Source organism: Apostichopus japonicus, chromosome 19 (genome assembly GCF_037975245.1).
Source record: "Apostichopus japonicus isolate 1M-3 chromosome 19, ASM3797524v1, whole genome shotgun sequence".
NCBI lineage: Eukaryota > Metazoa > Echinodermata > Holothuroidea > Aspidochirotida > Stichopodidae > Apostichopus > Apostichopus japonicus.
This window is the reverse complement of record NC_092579.1, coordinates 10,699,017-10,715,705: the sequence shown is the minus strand read 5'-3', so window position 1 is coordinate 10,715,705 and position 16,689 is coordinate 10,699,017. Positions and strand designations below refer to the sequence as shown.

At 37.8% G+C, this 16,689-nt stretch overlaps 2 long non-coding RNA genes across 2 annotated transcripts in view; both read left to right on the top strand.

The window, feature by feature from the left end:
• Window positions 1-11,940, top strand: part of LOC139959674 (uncharacterized) — a 254,502-nt gene extending 242,562 nt beyond the window's left edge. Inside the window, exon 2 of the long non-coding RNA XR_011790204.1 lies at window positions 10,768-11,940. This is a non-coding gene — a long non-coding RNA (uncharacterized lncRNA). The remainder of the gene's footprint in view (window positions 1-10,767) is intronic.
• Window positions 11,941-12,782: 842 nt separating this feature from the next.
• On the top strand, window positions 12,783-15,106 carry LOC139959994 (uncharacterized). Its single transcript, XR_011790276.1, has 2 exons — window positions 12,783-13,131; window positions 14,323-15,106. It is a non-coding gene; the product is annotated as an uncharacterized lncRNA (long non-coding RNA).
• Window positions 15,107-16,689: the final 1,583 nt, after the last annotated feature.

The window sequence follows — 16,689 nt, the reverse complement described above, 5'->3', positions numbered from 1 at the left end:
TTTAGAAGTTAAAAATGGTTAAAGTGCTCAACTGGCCATATTTTCAAACTGAGGCTAAAAATCGAAAGAAACTTGCAGAACTAATAGTTCTATAGAAAAATTCCCCACCTTCCAAACGAGTGTGATAACGTCACAGAATCACAGGAGAATGGCATGTCCAAAAAAGTCAAAATCTTGGTTGGAACTAAATTTTATATGTGCGGCATTAAGTGGAAAGGTTTCGACCTCGAAAAGAATTTTCCAAACAATTATGGCGTTAACCCTCACCCTATAGGTTTACCATTAGGGTTAGGGTTAATTATGGTGTCTAAATGAAGAGGTCTATAGGAAGCTGAACCTCCGAATGCATATTATGGCAGACCGATGCTTTCACGTGATATCCATGTATTAGCACAGTGTAAGTTTCTCTCCATGTGAGGGCGCTTCATAAGAATACTTCCTAGGGCAAACACCACAGCACTGGAAAGATCTGTCAACTTGAAACTTATAATTACCTTGAAAGCTAATTGCAAAGGTCGTTTTGAAAATTAAATCCCGATTTTCCCGTCTTTTAACTCCAAGCGGATGTGATGTAGTCGTGTACGTCAATATGTCGGAAATGCAACATGCAATGGCATAATAATTTGTGGCGTATATACAGCATGCCACTTTCTCTTACTTCTCACGTTTCATATCTTTTCTTTTCTACTTGAATAAAAGTCGGCATGTTAAAAAGACATAAACAATTTGTAAAAAATATAATAAGAAAGTTACCAGAGGTCGGAGGCAATCGAAATGACATTGAAGAAATGAGCTTTGTTTTTCATATGTAAATATAGAATTTCAAGCCAGTCGGGCAAAGTTTACATTGGCACCAAATACCGCTCCACAATATAACGTCATAAAAATCGATAAAAATACTGTTTGCCATAGAATTGGACTCGCTGGGTCCATTGATGCAATGATCAGTACGATCAAATGCATTATTGTAGAAAGTGGGAGGAGAATGAAAGGGTAGATAATTATGATATCATTCCGAGTCTATACAGCTAGGGGAGGCCAGTGGCGTAGCCAGAGGGAGCCAGATTTTTTACTTTCAAATTTGCTTTGTGCTACAGTCTTGCCCCCCCCCCCCCCCCAAATGAAATCCAGTGATGTATTCAAAATACTTCTTTTTAAATTTTTTCGAGTTCTAATCAAAAGTATTCATACCTCAGGGCTCATGTTCATACTTCATGTAAGGTCAGAACTTGGAAATCAGACCGAGATATTATACATTTTGGGCCTTTATCATACCCACATACGGAGACCGTTGATCAATGTCGTCCTACAGAATAAGCGCCAATAATTTGGCCGGTTGTAACTATTACAAACTAACGCTAGCAACCCATGTGTATTTTCAGCGACTTTTCACTGCACGTATATGCCCAATGGGCCTAGTGTAACTTGTTTGTGTGGAAATCTGGGCATGTAGGCCTAGTGAATTAGAGTAGCTAATTTATTCATTGTAGGCCTATCCTTTTCATAATGTGCGGAATTATGCAGAAACCACGATGTCTCTGCAATAGAGGTAAATTAAGTGAAAGTGTGTCATGTTCCACTGAACCATTGGATGTGTATTTGTGCAGACGAGGTGCCCGTTAATACATATATTTCTTGGTAATTCCTACCATCAACCATCGAGGGGTTTCCCTCTTTAAGAAAATCTTGCCCCCCTAATGTTAGCTACACCACAGTGGGAGGCCACGTTGACTTAGAACTTATGTTGTTGGTACAAGACCACAGATGGGACCAAGGGCGGCGGAAGCACTTTTAATCTGGGGGGCACCGACATCAAAGGGCACTTTGCAGAAATTCGATTAGACTGATGCAGCCTTATATTTAGTACCCTTTGTAACTCTTATTGTATTATCTTATTTGCGTATACACATCACTCCATCAACACCCCCCCCCCAATAAGGAAAATATGCATAGGCCCTACTAGCACTGCAATATCCAATGTGCAAATTGGGAAACAAGGAACAAGTTTTCTTTTGAGACAAAATGAGGTGAAATCATGCTAGTTGCTAATGTAGGAATCTTCCGAATTAGAGTTTATTTCTTGTTAATATCTTAACAATATTTTCCATTCGAAATAGCTTTGAGTTTGACCCACAGAGATTCATTAAAAGTCAGGGGCGTAGTCAGGATTTGCAAAGTTGTATGCACGACTATCTGAGCGGAGCGCCACCATCAGTTGGCGCGGAGCGTAAAAGAAAATTGTTGGTTTTACAAACCCCTCAGATGGCCGGAAACGGCCCTTCCCGAGTGTTCATTCTGGTTCCCTGGCCTCTTGCTAACTTGAGACACCTCAATTTTTATGTAGAAAAAGGGCACATTTTTAACCTGAGGAAAAGTGGGGGGGGGGGAGGCACGTGCCCCCGGTTCCGCCGCCCTTGGATGGGACTCACTATTGTTTATAGTCTTTTCCCGATTTAAAATGTCTCGTAGTTAAAATGGCAAGCGAATGTGGCCAAATAACACTTATATTAACAGAGGGCGCTCTTGTTGGCTTACATTTAGAGTTTATTTATGTTCTACTTACATTCAGAGCCATGTATACCTCTTTGTTTGCATTAATGTAAAATACATAACCTGTCATTTTTCAAAGCTCGAAGCCTTAACGTGTTGAGATGTTTCATCCTATCAGACCAACCTATGAGAGGTTATTGAGCCCCCCCCCCCACTCCCCTTGGCAGTAGTATACTGCATGATGTTGGTGCGAAGAAGAGTTTTGCCTGACCATTGCCTTTTCCAAACTTAAATGATCGGGCTGTTATTTAGCATTAGGAGTGCTGTTGTAGGTGCAACTTTCCGAGATTTCCCCACAAAAACACTTGGGTAAGGGGGAGGGAGCAGAGTGGAAATGCTATACATAAATCAGCCTCCCTTGAGAGATAGTCATGGTGGGGGGGGGGGAGACACACCCAAAATGTTCTGCTCAGTATGTGCGGTACACATGCTGACGGAGTTAGTGTGAAGGTTGGTTGCAATGGACCCCCCCCCCACACACACACACCTACCCAGTGTTAACACTTCAAAGATCAATATGTACGTTTTCTTTTCCTTCACAAAAAAAGTAAAGTACAACTTCTTCTTCATAACACCTAGTCTTCGACTTTCCTTGTTTCATGCCGTGGCATCAATCCCTTTAATCCAATTTAACACTCATTTAGCAATCAGGAGTTCGAATTGTAGCAGACTGAATTGTTTGTCACCTTATCTGAATATTCAATGTGACAGCATTATGGTCTGCTAGTGACCGTGTCCAAAGAATGCAATAGCTTTGTGACATAGTTGTTACAACATCAAATGATGTTATAGCATCACAGCCAATTGGGTTCATCTAATAATTTTAAATTATTTTTTGCTCGAGAGCACCATGACAAGGTTTCTGTCCCTTCCGTAATAATAACAATGTCAGGAATGGGGATTTTCATTCATCTGTCAATAATAGTTAATGAAATAAACAATAAAATACCATTATCAATTGCGACTTGAGTTTATTGAAATCACCAAGTACAGTCCTCTTGTTGCAATGTCACCAGATGTCACTAGAATAACAAAACAAATCGCTGCTTTTCCCAGCAACTAGATCGTAAGTAGAAATAAGCACATACTTATTTACATATGAAACACAACCAGCTATGGTATTTCCAAGATACATTTGGCATAGCAAGGTACTGTCAACCAGAATGAAAACATTTCATGGTTCCTGCTGCTGCTCATTGAGTAACAGGGAACACTCCAAGTATTTAATGATGAAGCAAGATCAATAATTGCCTTACAAATCCACACCTCCTCATAAATACACACGTTATCCAATATAACACACATCGCCATGTGTAAGCTACCTATCAATAACACACTCACCTTTGATGAAACTGTGACTTATGGTTGTCTACTGTAGGTTTAACCCTGTGACCTCATTAATATTCATGATATGAGCACCAAAATCAATATTTTTATCAACTAGTTATGGACCACCCACCCACCAAATATAGCACTGATCAATCATAGCCCTTGTTGAGTTATCGTGTATACAAACTTAAGTGTCACACACATACACATATACACACTGACACACCGACCTGACTACAAAGCTTTCAGCAAGGAACCAAAACTACAAAATGCCATACACAAAATGCACATAATTTAAGTTTGCTCTTGTGTTTGATCCAGGCACAATGCAACATGATATTTCTTGTTAATTAAACAAAGAGGTAATTGCATACTTCCTTGACAGCAAGGAAATGTTAATTAACTGTCATGACTGACTGAAACCACAGAATGTTTAACATACAATGGGTGGGTTCATTTGCTGCAATGTTCAGAAAATAACAGTCTATGAACCCTGCTGAAGGATAACTATTTCATGCCACAACAAATACCTTTCCACAGTGAAAAGAACCTTTTTAGACTAAATAGATCTGTCAATAAATGAACAGAACATATGTCACCTGTGATTTGCAAAGGGCATATTTCTATAGCGTTTTAATGTTAAAATTTGTTATTTATTTTAACGTTGTTTAATTATGATAGTAACATGAGCAAATATTGTATACCTACAAACCTTTTCTGCCACACCCCTTTTTTATCATCATTGAACAACCATTCCAATTGTTATTCTGCTTGCATACAGTGCTTTCTCAATTGACTTGAATTGTGATCAATAATAACATTGAGTTGCTTTTTATAGTTATTGGGATCATTTGCTTGATCCTATGAAGTTTTACAGTACCTAAAGGAGTAAACATATATAGAATGCATGCAAAGGTAAAATACTAACTGTATCCAAGGACAGTATTTAACTTATCACAATATGAGGTTAATTGCATTATACCATACTGCAGCTTTAAACAACTACATACACATAAACCTGCAAGACCAACAAATATGCCTCCTCCCAATCCATTGCCTTCTCAGGTATGCATAGTATTCGTTTAATATTAGCAATCATGGCTGGTGAAAGACATGTAAATTGATAAAACTAAATTATAATTTTCAGTTGAAATGTCCAGCCAAATCAGTCTCCATGTGATTACTGTCATGTCTTTCTGCTACTACTTGCACTCATGAAACTTTCTCTATGAGGCTTCTTATGCCCTTCAGCATGTCTCTTGACATAAATAGAATGAAAAGATAAAAATTTTCAACACAATATGCATGAAAATATGAGTGTGATGTCGGGTATTTTGTGTGAAGTATTTGCCAGTGTTGCACACTTTTGGCAAAAGTTTTGCTCACTGCCATAGATGAAATTATTGAATTTCTTCTCATACAATGTCTGAAAATTTTGCCAACAGATGATTGAATGAACACCAGCCCAGTGACTAAACTAAACTGAGAGGATGAACATTTTAAGTTGCCACAGAAATGCTTGTGGTTGCAATTTTGACCTTGCAGAGGAAATTGCATCCAACTTTCACAAAAATCCATCACAAAAAGAGTTTCCAGAGCACTTACACAACCATAGATACATGTAATACAGCTAATCCATTAAAATCACACTAAAGTTGTGAAATTTTAACCCTTAATTTACATAGCTTTTTTAATACTACTGATAAGTTACCACTGTAAAAAGATTGAGTGATTTGCAAACCCTGAAACTGGCATGTTGTATGATATGCTGCAGGTTTCCTGTAAACAAGGCTCCATACTTGATTCATAAATAAATACTCGACCACATCAATTCATAAGACTTTATTTCAATCTCTCGCATTAAAGTATGCAATTATGACAATAGACGTGGGTAAATGTACAAGAGAACAAGAGATTGAGGAGTGCCAACAAGAAGCTCTGCAGAGCTTGTTTACGTTGACACCCCTTTACAAATAAAACATAGAAAGAAAGCTTAAGTATACAGAGAAAACAGAACAAAGATGGCAAAGAAAGGAAAATACAAAATCAATGATAGTTTGATATAAGATACTCTTTAAGACGTTTTTTGAAGGTGTTCAGAGTTTTACAACCAGTAATAGTAGTAGGGAGGGAATTCCAAAGTTTTACACCGACATAACGAATACCAAGTTGTGCAGACCTAAGTCTAAAGTAAGGAACAGTCAATTGATTTGGCGCACGGTTGGGATAAGGATCGTTACGTAACTGAAAATAGTTGCGAAAAGTCGACGGAGCACTTTCATGTTACCAATTGAAAATAAAAATACCAACATAGTAACGATTTATATCATAGATACTAAGAGCGTTAAGAGTAGTAAACAGGGGTGCTGTATGCTGGAGGTAATCCGCATTACAAATATAACGAATGGCTCTCTTTTGAAGTAAGTAAAGGGGTTGAATTCTAGAGGCATGGGTACTGTCCCAAATAACATTACAATATGTAAGATAGGGAAGTATGAGTGTATTATACAAAGTGACCAATGTGCTTCTGGGAATGATTTGGCGAAGACTATTAAGAACTCCAGCGCCTTTAGACACTTTCATACAAATATTCTGAATATGATTATTCCAAGAAAGATGATTATCTATATAAACCCCAAGAAATTTAGTAGTCTTAGACAGCATAACATCAACACCGCAAAGTCTGATACTATTAATGTTAGGATTTAAGTGCTTTGAAGGTGTACTAAACACAATAGAGGTAGTTTTCTTAACATTTAGTGACAATCTATTTGCACAAAACCAATCATGAATATATGTAAACTCATTCTGTATAGTATCCAATAGAAAATTAATGTCATTACTGGAAAAGAACAGGTTGGTATCATCAGCATAAGAGATTATATGAAATTTGTTGCTGGCTCTATAGAGGTCATTAACATAAATTATAAACAACAATGGACCAAGTATGGACCCTTGAGGAACACCACACTTAATTGGCTTAGAAACAGAATTTATATTATTAATAACAACAAACTGGTGACGATCAGCAAGATAGCTTTTGAACCACTGAAGTACAGTTCCCCGGATTCCATAATGACTAAGTTTTTCAAGTAAAATGTTATGGTCAAGGGTATCAAACGCCTTCGACAGATCCAGAAATATACCAGAAGCATACTGATTATTTTCGAAAGCTTCCATAACTTTACAAAGTAAAATGTAAAATAGCATGTGTTGTTGAGCGGCCAGGAAGGAAACCAAATTGATAGTTATACAGTAAATTATGCTTAGCAATAAAGTTATATAACCGTGAGAACATTATTTTTTCGACATCATGTGTCAAGGTGAAAGAAAAAGACATAATTTTATAGAATTCCTAAATACAAACTGTAAATGATGACATCCTAGGCTGCTAGCACAGATACATGTATGGTGAACAAACTTACCACCTTGATCTATTACATGTATGTTAATACGACACCGCCCATTCAGTAGTTACTTCAAACAGGTACTGTAGAAAGATGAATAACAGATGGATAACAGCTAGATAGATTGACAGAGTGAAGATGCTGAGTCACAATATATCAAGTGGCATAGCTGGTTCGAGCTAAAAGTTACATTCCAATATGGATGGCGACTTCCAGCCCGACTTCAAGCGTGTATAGTCAAGTTGAAGGAGCATCGAAATAGAGAAATGGCGAGCGGTCGATTCGGGCGCTTTAGAAGTGATGGAGAAGTCCGAATTTCGATATAGCCTACCTATAATTAGTAGTAGGCATAGTATTAACTACTGTAGTTCTACTAGTAGTAGCATGGTGTGCTCATAATTGACGCACTTAAGGATTTGATCAACGATGTCTATCAAGGAAAAAACCAAATCACTCAACTGTATGTGTTTTTCATATGTATAGTTCCTCAAAAATGTTATGATCTCAAAATATTTAAGGTTCTGTGCTTATGCACCGTACAATTGAGCAGAATTTGACCACAAAATGTCTGCCGTGTCACGTTCTTTCATACCCCTAAATTGACACATCCTTCGATAAGCTAACTGTACTGTAGGCCTTAGTATACATCCATTGACTTTAGATGCTGTTTGCTATGCTCTGAGCCTCTAAGCTCAGACAGGTCAGGTCCCAGAGAGAGGTTTTATCATACTGAGGTATTGTTGGTTACTTTTAGGGTGTAAGATTTCCAAATGCCAAAAAAATGTGCAAAACTGGGGGGAAGGTGTTAAAAGCTTAAAAAAAAATACCACAATTTGGTCAGCAAATAGCTGAAATGGATTCAAACTCATGAAATATGTAATTCTACTTGACTGCAAAAAGTTTAGGTGGCCTGCTGTATCGTTGCTAGTAATAATTGAAGATGCGTCAATTACGGGGGTGCGTCAGTTATGAAGCTTTTACTATACTACTACTACTAGGCGTAACTATTTTAGGAATGTAGCTGTGTTAGCCTTACTTAGGCCTGCAAACTGTACTGCCAGTGTCATGCACGGCAATTCACTCTGGTATTTTAATAATTATTAGTACCCTAGGGCCTAGGATCAATACTTAGCTTTGTACTGGTGGATCCAAGGGGGAGGTGTGTCGTGCTTACCCAAAGGCGATTCACAATATGTCTAATGCCCAATTGTTTGTCCTATATGTGCACTGTATAACAATGTGCAGCGTATTGTCTGCAATTTTGAAAAATATAATATTATTACCAAGTACTCACTCCACATATTCTTCAGCACTATAGGCTATACTGTACATATTTCATGGACTTTTGTGGATGAAATTGGCAGCCCTCAGTTTGTAATGACTTTGTAAACTGCAGTGATTGAGATCCTTGTTTGGACAGGGTATTGAGCTATTTTAATAAAATTGTGACAGGTGATCAGCGTGAGATCCAAGAGAACTTCATATGTCATTCAAAAGCATGACTATCCAGTCTGGCCTTAATCTTTCAAAAGATGGTTTACTGACAACACACCCTGGCAGTAGATGTCAATGATCGTTAACATGCTGATAAAAAAGGATAGTGCTGGCAGTAGAAGCACAACCAAAAACATTGGAAAGGAAAGTAAAGCTGCACTCAAAGACACCCAAAATATTTTGCATGGTTCCATGACTGGTCTATGGAAGTTGCCATCTTGATAAATAACAGTATGTCCATGATGGATGCCTCCTATGAACGAAGACTCTGAAGCAAAATGTTGTTCTTCCATAGTTTAATGGAGTGGCACCTGGTTAATGGAGAGCAAGCACAGTGTATATAAAATACTGGGGTAAGTCTGAGCAACTGGATATTTGAAAGACTCTCCCATATTGGAATGTAACTTTTAGCTCGAACCAGCTATGCCACTTGATATATTGTGACTCAGCATCTTCACTCTGTCAATCTATCTAGCTGTTATCCATCTGTTATTCATCTTTCTACAGTACCTTTTTGAAGTAACTACTGAATGGGCGGCTTGAAAACCCATCATAGCACTGCAACTGTATGACAGCCTTTGGCTTAGCCATCCTTTACCAACTTTAAACCCTGCAGTCTTGTGTTTGAGGCAAGTGGGATTGCTTGACAAAAGATTATGTAGACAGGTCTAAATTGGCAAAATACAATTAGCTTCCTACTCATATTAACATGTAATAGATCAAGGTGGTAAGTTTGTTCACCATACATGTATCTGTGCTAGCAGCCTAGGATGTCATCATTTACAGTTTGTATTTAGGAATTCTATAAAATTATGTCTTTTTCTTTCACCTTGACACATGATGTGGTTGAGTACTTATTTATGAATCAAGTAGAGCCTTGTTTACAGGAAACCTGCAGCATATCATACAACATGCCAGTTTCAGGGTTTGCAAATCACTTAATCTTTTGGTACACTGTATATGACCAGTTTACAGTGGTAACTTATCAGTAGTATTAAAAAAGCTATACATATTTAGGGTTAAAATTTCACAACTTGAGTGTGGTTTTAATGGATTACCTGTAGCTGTATTACATTTATCTATGGTTGTTTAAGTGCTCTGGAAACTCTTTTTGTGATGGATTTTTGTGAAAGTTGGATGCAATTTCCTCTGCAAGGTCACAATTGCAACCACAAGCATTTCTCTGGCAACTAGAAATGTTCATCCTCTCCGTTTAGTCACTGGGCCGGTGTCCGTTCAATCATCTGTTGGCAAAATTTTCAGACATTGTATGAGAAGAAATTCAATAATTTTACCTATGGCAGTGAGCAAAACTTTTGCCAAAAGTGTGCAAAACTGGCAAATACTTCACACAAAATACCTGACATTACACTCATATTTTCATGCATATTGTGTTGAAACTTTTTATCTTTTCATTCTATTTATGTCAAGAGACATGCTGAAGGGCATAAGAAGCCTCATAGAGAAAGTTTCATGAGTGCAGTAGTAGCAGAAAGACATGACAGTAATCACATGGAGACTGATTTGGCTGCACATTCCAACTGAAAATAATGATTTAGTTATATCAATTTATATGTCTTTCACCAGCCATGATTGCTAATAATGAAGGCATACTGTGCATACCTGAGAAGGCAATGGATTGGGAGGAGGCATATTTGTTGGTCTTGCAGGTTTATGTGTATGTAGTTGTTTAAAGCTGCAGTATGGTATAATGCAGTTGAACCTCATATTGTGATAAGTTAAATACTGTCCTTGGATACAGTTAGTATTTTACCTTTGCAGACATTCTTAGATGTTTACTCCTTTAGGTACTGTAAAACTTCATAGAATCAAGCAAATGATCCCAATAACTATAAAAAGCAACTCAATGTTATTATTGATCACAATTCAAGTCAATTGAGAAAGCACTGTATGCAAGCAGAATAACAATTGGAATGGCTGTTCAATGATGCTATAAAAAAAGGGGTGTGGCAGAAAAGGTTTGTAGGTATACAGTGTTTGCTCATGTTACTATCATAATTATCATATTTCTGCCACCTAATCATACAGTTAATCAAGAAGAATTTTATATTAGTGACTAATAATTAGTAAACACTGTTAAAATAAATAACAAATCTTACCATTAAAACGCTATAGAAATATGCCCTTTGCAAATCACAGGTGACATATGTTCTGTTCATTTATTGACAGATCTATTTAGTCTAAAAAGATTCTTTTCACTGTGAAAAGGTATTGTTGTGGCATGAAATAATTATCCTTCAGCAGGGTTCATATAATGTTATTTTCTGAACATTGCAGCAAATGAACCCACCCATTGTATGTTAAACATTCTGTGGTTTCAGTCAGTCTTGACAGTCAATTAACATTTCCTTGCTGTCAAGGAAGTATGCAATTACCTCTTTGTTTAATTAACAAGAAATATCATGTTGCAAACACAACAGCAAACTTAAATTTATGTGCATTTTGTGTATGGCATTTTGTAGTTTTGGTTTCTTGCTGAAAGCTTTGTAGTCAGGTCGGTGTGTCTGGGTGTATGTGTATGTGTGTGACACTTAAGTTTGTATGCACGATAACTCAACAAGGGCTATGATTGATCAATGCTATATTTGGTGGATGGGTGGTCCATAATTAGTTGATAAATAAAAATATTGATTTTGGTGCTCATATCATGAATATTAATGAGGTCACAGGGTTAAACCTACAGTAGATAACCATAAGTCACAGTTTCATCAAAGGTGAGTGTGTTATTGATAGGTAGCTTACACATGGCGATATGTGTTAAAATGGATAACGTGTGTATTTATGAGGTGTGGCTTTGTAAGGCAATTATTGATCTTGCTTCATCATTACATACTTGGAGTGTTCCCTGTTAATCAATGAGCAGCAGCAGGAACCATGAAATGTTTTCATTCTGGTTGACAGTACCTTGCTATGCCAAATGTATCTTGGAAATACCATAGCTGTTTGTGTTTCATATGTAAGTAAGTATGTGCTTATTTCTTCTTACTATCTAGTTGCTGGGAAAAGCAGCGATTTGTTTTGTTATTCTAGTGATATCATAGCATATTTGTGGTGAATAAATGCAATACTTTAATCTGGTGACATTGCAACAAGAGGACTGTACTTGGTGATTTCAATAAACTCAAGTCGCAATTGATAATGGTATTTTATTGTTTATTTCATTTACTATTATTGACAGATGAATGAAAATCCCCATTCTTGACATTTTGATTATTACGGAAGTGACTGAAATCTTGTCATGGTGCTCTCTAGCATAAAATAATTTAAAATTATTAGATGAACCCAATTGCCTGTGATGCTATAACATCATTTGATGTTGTAACAACTATGTCAAAAAGCTATTGCATTTTTTGGACACGGTCACTAGCAAACCATGATGCTGTCACATTGAACATTCAGACAAGATGACAAACAATTCAGTCTGCTACAATCCGAACTCCTGACTGTTAAAGGGGTGCTAAATTAGATTAAAGGGATTGATGCCACGGCATGAAACAAGGAAAGTCGAAGGCTAGGTGTTATGAAGAAGTTGTACTTTACTTTTTTTTGTGAAGGAAAAGAAAACTTACATATTGATCTGTGAAGTGTTAACACTGGGAAGGTGTGTGTGTGTGGGGGGGGGGGGAGGGGAGTCCATTGCAACCAGCCTTCACACTAACTCCGTCAGCATGTGTACCGCACATACTGAGCAGAACATTTTGGGTGTCTCCCCCCCCACCATGACTATCTCTCTAGGGAGGCTGATTTATGTATAACATTCACACTTTGCCCCTCCCGCATACCCAAGTGTTTTCGTTGGGAAATCTCGGAAAGTTGCACCTACAACAGCACTCCTAATGCTAAACAACAGCCCGATCATTTAAGTTTGGAAAAGGCAATGGTCAGGCAAAACTCTTCTTCGCACCAACATCATGCAGTATACTACTGGCAAGGGGAGTGGGGGAGGGGGGGGGCTCAATAACCTCTCATAGGTTGGTCTGATAGGATGAAACATCTCAACACGTTAAGGCTTTGAAAAATGACAGGTTATGTATCTTACATTAATGCAAACAAAGAGGTATACATGGCTCTGAATGTAAGTAGAACATAAATAAACTCTAAATGTAAGCAGAGCCGTATATAGAGAGAGTTTGGCCAACTGGCGATTTGTGACGTCACACGCAAACCATGGGCATCAAAATAGGTCCAGTTGTCGTTACCAGTTGCGCGAAACACGAAAAACACCACACACAATATATAGCAGCTTTGCACACTGTGCTCGTTGCGAACAAACGAAGCGACTCAGAATGTCAGATTTTGACAGGCATACGAGGAACAAAATGGATATCAGGTAATGAATTAGAGTATGCGTTAGTTAATGACATTTACGTTTATCTTCACACCTGAAATGCATAGAAAACTAGCTGAAAACCTGTCATTACACTTGTTTTATTTTACGCCTCATACTACTAGTCCTACTTTAGTCATACAAACGAAAAGCACACATCACAGTTCTGGCTAGGCTAGATTACAGACGCACAACTATAGCATCAGGCCTACATTAATAGATCCCTCAATTAAATAAAGTAGGCCTACACATAAAATGCAAATTTATGCTTCACTGATCTTTTCAGGTTTGCCAAAAGTAGTTGTACCAGAGGTCATTGTCTTAAACTCCATAAGTTACATAGTAGGATTAATATTCGGCATAACTTTTTCTCTAAAGTGTAATACAACTTATACAAGGGTTGTGAATGGATGGAATGGTTTGCCTGAGAAGGTTGAATTGCAAGTAGTGTGAATGGGTTTAAGAATACTTTGGATGAGTACATTAAGCATTGTAATTGGGTATGACATTTGATGTCCCCGGTTTTATTCCTCTCATATAGTCTTAGGGTCCTTAATGGGGACTTGAGTGTCTCTCCTGGTCTTTTTTTCTACTAAACTAAACTATATACTTGAGTGTAGGAGTTAGCAATAGTTGGGAGTCTGTGGGCAAACCTAAGACTGATATTGTGGTGTTAATTTCTCAGGAATGTAGTACTAGGCTATAGTAGGTGCAACAGATTGAATGGGTCTGTCGATAAAAAAAAACCGGCAACAACTAAATACTGGTGTATGTTGTAGCTTATGTATTTTCCATTAACATATATACTATACGGTCATGTCCTTAATAAGGTTTCATGGATCACACTGACATAGTGTGCCTACTTGTCAGTTTTGTCAACTGAGCACAGGGCTGATGACATCATTCAGTTTGTTATTATGCAGACATCAAATGGCCATAATGATAATTATTAATTGTTACTTATTCTTCATACTGCCCTTACTGGCCTTACCTGAACAGTGATGTATAAAAATGCAAGAAGTCGTTAAGCTTTTCATTTAAGAATCGTTTCAGCCTGTCCTATTTCAAACATATGATTGGCAGGTTTCCACGTTACATAGCTTATCAAAATGGAGCTGTTCTGTAAAGCAAGAAAATCACACATATGCATGCATACAAACACACTCATATAACAATTTCTGAATATCTTTTCAGCTGCCCAAAGGTACTGGAATGCAAGCTCTGTTGGGTGAATTAAAAAACCCTCATTGTACTCTTTTATTATGGTCGGCGTAACTGGAACCAGCAATGATGGTGATGTGGATTTGACAGTACCTAGACAAGAATTCAATAGCTGCTTTGTGTTGAAGTGGGTTCAACTTGCTCAAGGCCATGACAGGATGACGACTAGACATCAGGATGAATTATCTGTTGCAGAGCTCTATAAACCAGGCAGTTGTTAAAACATCCATTGGGTGACCCTCACAGTCTACCAGGCACTGCACCGCAGAAGCAAAATGAAGTGTGTGATACCTTCATCTTATGAGAGTGCAATGGTATCAGTGTGGCCTCTATCAATTTGGCTTCAAGTCTTTGTTTTCTTGAAAGCTGAGAAGATCTTTCAGTGGTTTCACACTGACCTCTGTACTTGACAATTCATGTGTATTTGCCAGCTCAGGAGGAAGCCAGATTTTAATTACATTAACCAATGCTGACTTTTTTTTGGACATGTGGTACATCTGCAAGGAGGTGAAGGAAGCAGTTGGAGTTGCATGGATGTGGAATCTTGTTGATAGTCTGGCAGTCTTATCCACAGATTATCCCAAAGCTTCTCCACATTGCCACATTCAGAACTTATTACATTGATAAACTTGAAAATTGCAGGAATCTAACGAAGCACCCATCAAGGGAATTTGTTTGTATAATTATTGAAAGCTGTGACCTTCTGATGTGACAGACTAATGTGAAATAAAGGGCAGTAGATTACCTTGTAAATGAACCTTGTTATTGTTTGATTGTATCTAATGTTTGCAAAATTTTAAGTTGCATGCTACCAATTGAAACATAATTCTTTCTCTATTAATGGGATATAAATACTTCTCCTTAAAGGATGTGAAGACTCCCGCAAAAAGAAACGTCTCATGCCGGTTATCTGACCTAGTTTCGAATGAGGTGTAACAGAAGTGTTAGACACCACCATTGATCCCAGAAAATACACACACAGCTTGCTACCATCTGTAAATAGATATTAGTGTACAGTCAATACAAACATCACGGTCAATACCCACAACACAGTGCACATAGCAGCGTGGACGTCTCAGGTCTAGATAAAAGATAACAAGGTATCAGGTTTCATTACTGTCTGCATTTTCTAGCGACACAAAACCATACCATAATTAGCCTTGGCCTAGTGGTCTTAGAAATGTAGCCTAGGCCCCTGCTACTTTGATAAATGATAGTTGACTGCATCCAAATCAAACCAAGGCCTAGGCTATACTTTTGAAGAAGAAAAAATTAAGCTGAATTCATGTTAGCCTAAAAAGGCTAGGCCAATGCTGACAATTAACACAAACCAAGATCATTTAACCATTTGGGCACTTGTTTATGGCATACTAAAAGGGTCTATATAATTAGGCCTGTATGTGTACACAACCCACAGGTTGCCAGTGAGTATAGACCTAGCCTAACTAGTTTAGGCCTAGGCTACTTTGTTTTCCTTAGGCCTAGTTTAATTGGGCCTTATACTGTGCCATATTATGTAATGTGCTATAACAGTTGTAGTAATAGCAAGAATGGTCCAGGTCTAACTAAGCCCAGGCTTAACTTATGCTTCGGGCTTAACTAAGGATTAGGGCTTTACGTGATGCCTAGAGGCTAGCCCACCCTTTTACATTAAACTAAAAGTGATACTTTTTTAGGCTAGGCATACAATAACTCGGAATTAGGATAACTATGTGCGACTGAAACTGTCATGCCTATGATTAGGAGAGCTGGCATAATGAAATCGAATTTGTGGATCGTAAAACGAGAGAGAATAGGAATGAATGTAATTACAGAAACCAGTCTGAACGTAAAATTCTCGCATTGCTTGTACATTACTCGTATTAAACTAGGGCCTATGGCTAGTATGGGCCTAGGCTACACAGACTTTTTTTCATTAGATCTCCATCTTGTTCTTTCTACTTCCAAAAAATTCCTCTTCTTTTATGGTCAGTCGGAAAATCAAACAACAATATCCATGTTCTGACCGATTGCAGCATCCCCAGCACCATTTCTTTCATAATTTCGTACTTTTTTCGTGTACACAAACGATAGTCTATACACTGTGGGTATGCGTGTCGTCTGCTATAAAGTTTTCAAGTGGACCTATTTTACCACCCTGTGTGGGCGTTTTCCCTCTCGACCAATCCAAATCGGTTACATGGTTGGCCAAACTCTCTATATATACGGCTCTGGATGTAAGCTAACAAGAGCGCCCTCTGTTAATATAAGTGTTCTTTGGCCACATTCGCTTGCCATTTTAACCGCGAGACATTATAAATCGGGCAAAGACTATAAACAATAGTGAGCCCCATCTGTGGT